This window comes from Miniopterus natalensis, chromosome 10, assembly GCF_054644295.1.
Source record: "Miniopterus natalensis isolate mMinNat1 chromosome 10, mMinNat1.hap1, whole genome shotgun sequence".
NCBI lineage: Eukaryota > Metazoa > Chordata > Mammalia > Chiroptera > Miniopteridae > Miniopterus > Miniopterus natalensis.
In genome coordinates this window covers 7160627-7169741 of record NC_142090.1, presented here as the reverse complement: position 1 = coordinate 7169741, position 9115 = coordinate 7160627, and positions in this window count along the sequence as shown.

The window sequence follows — 9115 nt, the reverse complement described above, 5'->3', positions numbered from 1 at the left end:
AACGTAGAAAATGAGCGACGTTTAGGTTATCTGGGTGAAGGGCAGGCAGGAATCCTTTGGGCTCTTCTTGCAATTTTCCTACAAGTCTGAATTTAAGTCAAAATAGAAGCTAAGAGAAAGAAAAATTGCCTTAGGAGAGTGGTGGGCTTTAAAGGAAATAGTATCTATGAAAAAATGCTCTATAAATGATAAAGTGCTATGTAAATGTTTTTAAACTAAATACTGTACTATTTAAGGTATCTAGTTAAATTCATTTTCTCTTTAAAAAAAAAAAAAAAGTCTGAGTTTTAATGGCTTAAGAAACACAAGTTTATTTCTTGCTCATGCAAAGCCCCCTCAGCCCCACACACTCCCAGGGTAGCTGTGCTCCACAGGACATCTCAGGGATCCAGGCTGCATAGAGCCAGAGCTCCACCAGCTCAAAGGAGGCCCCAGGGGTCACCTCAGCAGGTGACCAGGGGCACTTGCTCTTCTGTGCATTGGAGAGGATGTCACAAGTCTCCTACTCATAGCCCATTGGCCAGAGCTAATGACACAGCCCAGCTACCTATCAGGGGGTGGGACACAGAGGGACTCTGAGCACTATTAGGGCAGCATTCCTGTCTCGCTTGGCTCCAGTATCTCCACGAGCTCCCGTTTTCTGCTGGACTCAAAACTCTTTCCTATGATATGTAAAGGAGGACAGTGGGCAGGAAGGAGCATGTCTTACTTTATTCCCTCATTTCCTTGTAATCAGCCTCCCAACGCTGCAACTTAGACTCCCTAACTGACCCCAGGCAAGCAGAACAGGTGGCATTGCCTTCCCTAGGGAATGTCCGGATTGTGCCACCTCCCTTCAGAAACGTAGTGGCTTACACTTGTCAAAATAGGAAGCAACCCTCTTGACTGTGGGTGTCACAGACTTGGGGTCCTTACTGGAGAACACGTGAACACAGCATTGAGCACGCAGAAAGGTAAAGAGTAAAGAATATGCATTTGAGCATTTTTTAACTCCCGCAAACACTGGTCAACGCCCGCTCTATACCTAGATTCTTTACATTTAATATCCAGGGCACCCTTTGTTTGCACCTACCCAAGTTCCAGCCACCTCAGAACAGACACATTGGAAAGTCACAGCAGAGCACACTGGGTATTTGTGAAGTGAGAGCAAAGGTGATTTCTCCTAGGGATCATAGAAGGTGGACAACCCCCCCCCCTCGCCCACACACACACACCCCAGGAAAAAAAAAAAGTGCAGAGCATAAGGCCAATAGTGTCAAACACAAGGACAGTGGGGGAGAAGGAGCCCAGGAGAGGGCGGGGGCAGTGAAGAAAGTGATCTTAAGGCCAGACAGTAATGAGGAAAGCAGGGGCTAGCTGAGTGTACTGGGCAGCTCTTCAGAAACAGTCAGCACCCCAGGGTCCCTGAGCTCGCTGGTAACTCAGCCCGTCTCCTGGGAACGCCTCTTATCTCACTCACAGAATAGTTCTGGTCCTGCCCCCACAAACCTTGAAGATCTGGCAGCAAAGCAGCCTCCCTGCTTTCTCCGTCACAACCCAAACCTCGGGTTTCCTCGGCAGAGCTTGCCTCCTCCTTAGGCCCCTGAGCCACGTCCTGAAGCAAATCCATGTGACAGATCGCACAGGACACGTAGAGGACGCCCCCATTTCTCCCCTCCCTCCTCTTTCTCTCCCTTCCTTCAGTCCTTCCTTCCTCCCCAGTTTCCCTTCTCCTTCCTTTTCCCTTCCTTCAACAAATGACTTATATTAAGAGCCTACCATGTGGCCAGGCACAAGCTCCTTACTTTCAAAAAACGAGACTGAATTACATGCAATTCAAAGTCAATAGCCCCTGTTCCCAGGGTAGAGAGCTACAGACACAGGGAGAGAGACAGGATGTAGATTCCTCTGGCTACTTCTGCCGGCCCACCTCAGGAAAACAAAATTACCCAGGTACCCAGATTCTTTTGCCAGACAGTCCCAGGTAAGATTTCGGGCATGGAGACAGCACACACACCCAGATGAGCATCAACAATGTCCGACTCTAGTCTCCGTAATGCACCTGGAGTCGCCTCTCAACTGCCCATTGAGAACCTAGGGAAAGGTGAGCTCTGCCTAAGGACCCTCCCTGCTCCCTGCCCCCCCATGTCACTCTGGAGCTGGGTTCTTGTCTCTAGACCTGGAGCTCTGTTGAGGGCTGGGCCCCCCTTCTCCTGCTCTGTGTTTCCCGGGGCCCTATATGAAGAGGAAGACACAAAACATCCACTTGTTTCCTTGCTTTATGCTCAGTACCTGCTGCACTTTGTCCTGACTCATCCACTCTATTCCAACAGACACACCAAGGTCCCGCTTCCCACACGACACACACATCCACGGCTGGTGCTTCGTAATCTCCTTCCAAAAATGTCTCCTCACCCCAAACCATTATATCCGTCTTTGTAGAAGAACTGTCAGTAGAATGTTTGTCATTATTGAGTTAACATAGACATTATAATTATATATCGCATGTAATAAGACCTGTAGGTAGTAATTTTGGTTTCAGCCACTCACCGTTTGTAGGCTTGTTCCCGGGTCCCAGGGGTGAAGCCAGCAGCCTGGTCCCGCCATCAGGGAGAAACCTGGGTTTAGACATCTAATGAGTGTCCTCAAGAAGCTGGTGAAAGTTTCCTGGTTGTAGTTTGAGGGTTTAGGCAGGCCAGACATTCATGAGTTGGGAGGCATGCTAACGCCTGATTCAGAGCTGCCAAGATGAGCCCTGTGCCTCCCTCCCCGTGGCGGCCATGTGCCCCCGCTCTTTCTGCCAGCACAGATTCAAAATGTTGTCCACCTGTTCGTGCCCATGGGAGTGTCCATAGTTATCAGTCCAGGTCTTTCCACCTCTTCCACACTCTTTTCTATCCTTCCTCTACTTTTTCCCCCCAAATTTCTAAATGACAGAAGAATCATCCAGTGTTTGTTGGAAATCCATGGGCATCCGACATCCCCCACCTCTCAGCTTCCTGGTGCAATGGGCACAACACTCAGTCACCTCACCCACGCCCCCCAGGAAGACGGTCTTTCCAGTTCGTGGAGTGAATCAGTAGAATTTTGAAATCCCCTCTCTCCCCAAAGTCACCTGCACCAGGTTCATTCAATGAGCTGGAGTCTACGAGGGACCACATGGGATGGCTTTCTCACTCCATCATTGCCTTCAGTTTCACTGTTGAGTTCCTTCCTCCAGCCATGAGCAACCCTCAGGTAAAGCCGTGGCTATCCAAATGTGTTAGGAATTAACACAGCGTAATTTTCAGTTAAAAAGAAAAAGTTCAGTCCTGTTGTAATCAAAACCATTACCTGCCATCCAATGTCAAGGCCTGTCCTCTCTCCAGCTAGACCCAAGCCCCTCAGCTCCACTCTTGCTCCAGCGATGAGGAAGATTGGGGTGAGCTCTATTTTTCTCAGTCTCCTTTCCCACTTGCTCTGCTGCTTTCGGGTCCTGGGAGGAGGCAGGGAAATATGGAATTAGAAAGCACAAGGTAGGACTTGACCAGTGTTGGTGCATCTGGCTGCTCAATGCCCTCTGCTTGGCATGTACCCAGGTGCTGATTGTGGTGGGCCAAAGAAGGCCCTCCCCAAAGATGTCCTCTTTCTAACGTGGGAAGCCTGTGAACACATACCCTCCGAGGTCAAAGGGACTTTGCACATGTGATGTAGTTTAGGGCCTTTGGATGGGAAGATGAGTCTGGATTATCCAGGTAGATCCAATGTAATCACAAGAGTCAGGGAGGCGGGAGAGTTGGAGGCAGAGGAGATGTGATGATGGAAGTAGAGAGAGCCTGCAGAGAACTTTAACAGAAATCCCAAGGCCAGTGAAAGACTATCCAAGATGCATTACTTGATGTCCCCATAATGACCTCACAGGTGTGTGGACTTAGACAGCTAGCTGCCTGCACTTTCTAAGGCCTTAGTTCACTCAGCTGGGAATGGTGAGCTCTCAGGTCACATGCAGCATTGGTATCCTAGTCTGATCTTTCAGATTCCTTAGAAAAGGCTCTGTAGTCAACTCAGGTTAGTCTAAGTAATTTAGTTTTTACCTGCAATTTATCTTTTTTTTTTTAAGATATATATTTTTTAATTTAAAAATATGTTTTGTCAAGTGAAACATTATGTTCCTGATCCTGACGGGTATCAGGTAATATAATGGGTACTCAACTCCTGTAATTTTCTTTCTGTGTAGTGTCTTTATCTGGTTTTGGGATTAGGATGATGCTGGCCTCATAAAAAGAGTTTGGGAATTTTCCTTCTTCTTGGATTTTCTGGAATAGTTTGAACAGAATAGGTGTTAATTCTTCTTTGAATGTTTGGTAAAACTCGCCTGTAAATCCATCTGGTCCAGGACTTCTGTTTGCTGGGAGTTTTTTGATTACTGCTTCAATTTCGTTAGTTGTAATCGGCCTATTCAGATTTTCTGCCTCTTCTTGATTCAGCTTTGGAAGGTTGTATACTTCTAGGAATTTGTCCATTTCACCCAGGTTGTCCAGTTTGTTGGCATATAATTGCTAATAGTATTTTCTTACAATCCTTTGTATTTTTGTTGAGTCAGTTGTTATATCGCCTCTTTCATTTCTGATTTTATTTATTTGGCTCCCCTCTCTTTGTTTCTTGATGAGTCTGGCTAAAGGTGCATCAATCTTTTTTATCTTTTCAAAGAACCAACTCTTGGTTTCATTGATTTTTTTGTATTTTTTTTCAGTTTCTATGTCATTAATTTCAGCTCTGATCTTTATTATTTCCTTCCTTCTACTTCCTCAGGGGTTTTCTTGCTGTTCTCGTTCTAGTTCTTCTAGTTGTTGTGTTAGATGGTTCATTAGATCTTTTTCTTGTTTGAGATAGGCCTGTAATGCTATGAATTTTCCTCTCAGGACTGCTTTCGCTGTGTCCCATAGATATGGGGTTGTTGTCTGGTCATTTTCGTTACTTTCCATGAAGTGTTTGATTTCTTCCTTGATCTCCTTGGTAACCCTCTCATTTTTTAATAGCATGCTATTTAGCTTCCATGTGTTTGAATATTTTTGGGGTTTTTTTTATAGTGGTTGATTTCTAGTTTCATGGCTTTGTGATCTGAGAAGATGCTTGATATGATTTCAATCTTCTTGTATTTGTAGAGACTTGCCTTGTGCCCTAACATGTGATCTACTTTTGAGAATGTTCCATGTGCACTTGAGAAGAATGTGTATTCTGCTGCTTTGGGGTGAAATGTTCTGTAAATGTCAATTAAATCCATTAGGTCTAGTGAGTCATTTAAGGTCTGTGTTTCCCTGTTGATTTTTTGTCTTGATGATCTGTTCATTGCTGACAGTGGGGTGTTAAAGTCCCCCACTATGATTGTGTTGCTGTCAATCTCCCCCTTAAAGTCGACCAAGAAATTTTTTATATATTTAGGTGCTCCTGTATTGGGTGCATAAATGTTTATAAGGGTTATTTCCTCCTATTGGATTGATCCCTTTAGTATTATGTAGTGACCACCTTTGTCTCTTGTTATGGTCTTTATTTTGAAGTCTGTTTTGTCAGAAATAAGAATTGCTACTCCAGCTTTCTTTTCCTTTCCATTTGCATGGAATATTTTACTCCATCCCTTCACTTTTAGCCTGTGTGAGTCTTTTGCTCTCAGGTGGGTCTCTTGTAGACAGCATATATTTGGGTCCTGTTTTCTTATCCATTCAGCTACCCTATGTCTCTTGATTGGACCATTTATTTCATTTACATTTAGGGTTACTATTGATACCAACTTATTTAATGCCATTTTTCCCCTTTATGCTAATGTACCCTTCTCTCGCTATTCTTTCTTTTTCTTAGAACAGTCCTTTTAGCATTTCTTGCAATGCTGGTTTGGTGGTACTGAACTCCTTTAGCCTAATTTTGTCTGGGAAGCTCTTTATTTCACCTTCAATTTTAAATGGATAGCCTTTCTGGATAAAGCAGTCTTGGTTGCATGTTCTTGCTTTTCATTACTTGGAGAACTTCATGCCACTCCCTTCTGGCCTGAAGAGTTTCTGTTGAGAAATCAGCTGTCAGCCTTATGGGGTTTCCCTTGTAGGTCACTGCTTGTCTCTCTCTTGCAGCCCTTAATATTTTCTTTGTCCTTGACATTTGCCATTTTAATTACGATGTGTCTTGGGGTAGGTCTCTTTGGGTCCCTCTTGTCTGGAACCCTCTGTGCTTCCTGAACTTGTGAGGCTTTCTCCCTCGCCAGCATAGGGAAGTTTTCTGTCATTATTTCCTCCAAGTTCTCTATCCCTTTCTCTCTTTCCTCCCCCTCTGGCACTCCTATAGTGGGAATGTTTTTTCGCTTCATGTTGTCCCAAAGCTCCCTTAGACTGTCCTCTTGCTTTTTAAGTGTTTTTTCTTTTTGCTGCTCTGACTGAATGATTTTTTTCTATCTTGTCTTCTAAGTCACTTATTCTATCCTCTGCTTCATTGAGCCTGCTTTTAATTCCTTCCAGTGCATTCTTGATATCAGATACAGCATTCTTTATCTCTGAGTTTTGTTTATTGCATGTATCTCTTTTTTCATGTTTTCACTAAGATCCTCGATCTTATCATCTAATGTCTTTTTAAGTTCCTTGAACATCTTCATAATCAATACCCTGAACTCTGTTTCTGATAACTTGCTTAACTCCATCTCATCAAAGTCTTTTTCTGGTGATTTTTCCTTTTCTTTAATTTGGGGGTTGTTTCTTTGTCTCCCCATTTTGGTAGGTCTTAGTGTCTGTATCTGTATATTAGGTATATTTGCTGTCTCCCAGTCTTGTGGGGAGGGGTTTTGTATTGTGAGACCAGTGGAGCCAAGAGGTGTGTTTTCCTTATACTTCTGAGCTCTTTGCTCTAGGCGTGTCCCTTTTGTGGGTTCTTTGGGTTCTCCTGTTGTGGTTGGGTCTAGAGTGTTGTTGACCAGTTCTTGGGAGGACTCTCCTCTCAGGTTGGCTAACTGTGTGTCTCAGCCCCAACCTTGTCGTGTAAGCTGTTGTACGGGTGCTGGCAAGGCTGGACAATACCCAACTAAACTTCCAGGAAACAAAGTGTATCTTACAAAATATCTTGACAGTCACAATGAAGACAACCCAAGTGAAAATAGAACTGGAAGCGTGAAGGTAGAACACAAGATCTAGAGGGGAAAAAATAGCTTAGAGAAAGAAAAGTAAAGCTCAGAGAGAGAAGTATTTTGTTGTTAATAGTGACTAAAATTTAGAAAATAATAATAAACTAAAATGTAAAAAATAGAGAAGCTACTGGGACATAATAGAGGCAGAGAAAAGATTCTGAAAGAAGGGCCAGCAAACAATTAAGGGAGAGAATAGGGATAGGATAATAGCTGAAAATGAAAAACTAAAACTACATTAAATAGAATAAGAGAAACTAACAATCTAAGAAAAAGACAGGAAGACAGAAGGGAGGAAAAAAAGAAGATACGCCAATGGATTGAGAGGAGAGAGAGAGGGAGGGAGTCCAATAAGAAATTTGGGGAAACTATAGAGAAAAGCAATAAACTTGTTGGCTATAATGATAAAGTCCCAGCCATTAAGCAGGAATACCAAGAAAGTCTTGATATTAGAAGCAACGATAAAACAAAACATAGCAAAGAAACAAAACAAAAGAGAGAAACAAAACCGAAACTAAGCTAAGCAAAACAAAATTCTTTGAAAAGATAAAATAAAATAAGAAAAAAAATTAATTAAAAAATTTTTTTTAATTTTTTTAAATTATTATAAAATTTAAAAAGAAGAAAAAACAAATTATTTTTTTCCCCCTTTCTCTTCTTCCTAAGGGAAAAAGAGAAGAAAAAAAGAAAAAGACAGTCAATCGGGTGAGTTTCTTCTGGGCAGCTTGTGTTGTCTGAGGCTCACTGTTTTGTATGCTGATTTCCGTTCTCCTGGGGGGTGTTTGTGTATCACCCACTCTGAGGAGTGTCTAGGTTTGGCTCTGGTGTCCTTAGGTAGATGGTTGATCTGAGGCTCTCTGTGGGCCACCTCCTCTTGTCAGCTATTTTGTAACCTTGTAGTTGCCTGGTCTGGCTCCAGAGTCTTCTGTAGAGTCTTTAGGGTATAGGGTGGCTAGTGTAGCCCAGGGTGTCACTCCCCTTGAGGTGTCGCTGTCAGGTGCTCACTCTGCGGGCATTAGTCTCTGCTCCACCGCCAGCTCCTCTGTCCCTACCCTGTCCTCTGATTCTAGGTCCCCAGGCTCTGACCTGCTGCAGCTTCAGATTGATTGCAGCCTGTTGCCTTTTCTGTCTGGGCAGTTTCAGCAGCCTGGGCTCAGTGGGTCTGATTAAAGAACATGCCAGTGAGCCCTTTGCCTGCCCAGCCCCCAGCAGGGGTTTTCAGCGTTTCCTCCAGTTCCCAAACAACAGTCCCTGAGAGTCTTATTCTTGTAAAGTCCTCCTGTGAGCTGCTCTCCCTTCCCCCTCAGGACTGTGCCCTGCGCGTGTGTCTGGGCCTCAGGGAGCAGGACCGCCCCTCTCCTGTTGGGGGCGGTGCTCCCGGCTGCTGGAGAGGCCGGCGGGCTCCGCCCCTCCCTGCTCAGCTCTGGTTGGCTGTCGCACCAGGCCCGCCCCTCAGACTGTCTACTGCGCAGACCCCAATCGCAGCCCCCACTGGTCCTTCCATGCAGTGCACACAGGGAAGGGGAGAGCCAGTTCCTCGATCAGACTCACAACCGCACAAAGCAACACACAGGCAGAGAGTCTGCCCTGCAAGGTCCTGCCACCCGTGTGCCAAGGCCCCCAGCGGGAGGGGACCCGAAGTCAGCTCCACGCAGCTCCCAGCACCACTGGTCTCAGCAAAGCTGGGGCGGCTCCACACACCACCACGGCACCCCTCCGGGCTGGTCACAGATCCCAGCCTCTGGGCACCGGGAGCTCAGGGCGGGAGGGCTCCTCCCCTCCCCCTGCCATGCAGATTCAGCGCTTTCTGGAGCTCAACACGGTGCCCCACAGGGAGGCAGAGGGTCCCCGTGTGTGGCTGCTCAGTTCCAACCTCTGGTCCCTCACCACTCGGGTGCCACACACTTTGGGACAGCCTTCCGCATGGTCGGCACCCTGAGCATTAGACGCCAGTCGCAGCTGCCACTAAAGGCTTTGTTTCCTAGGAAGGCGCTGGCC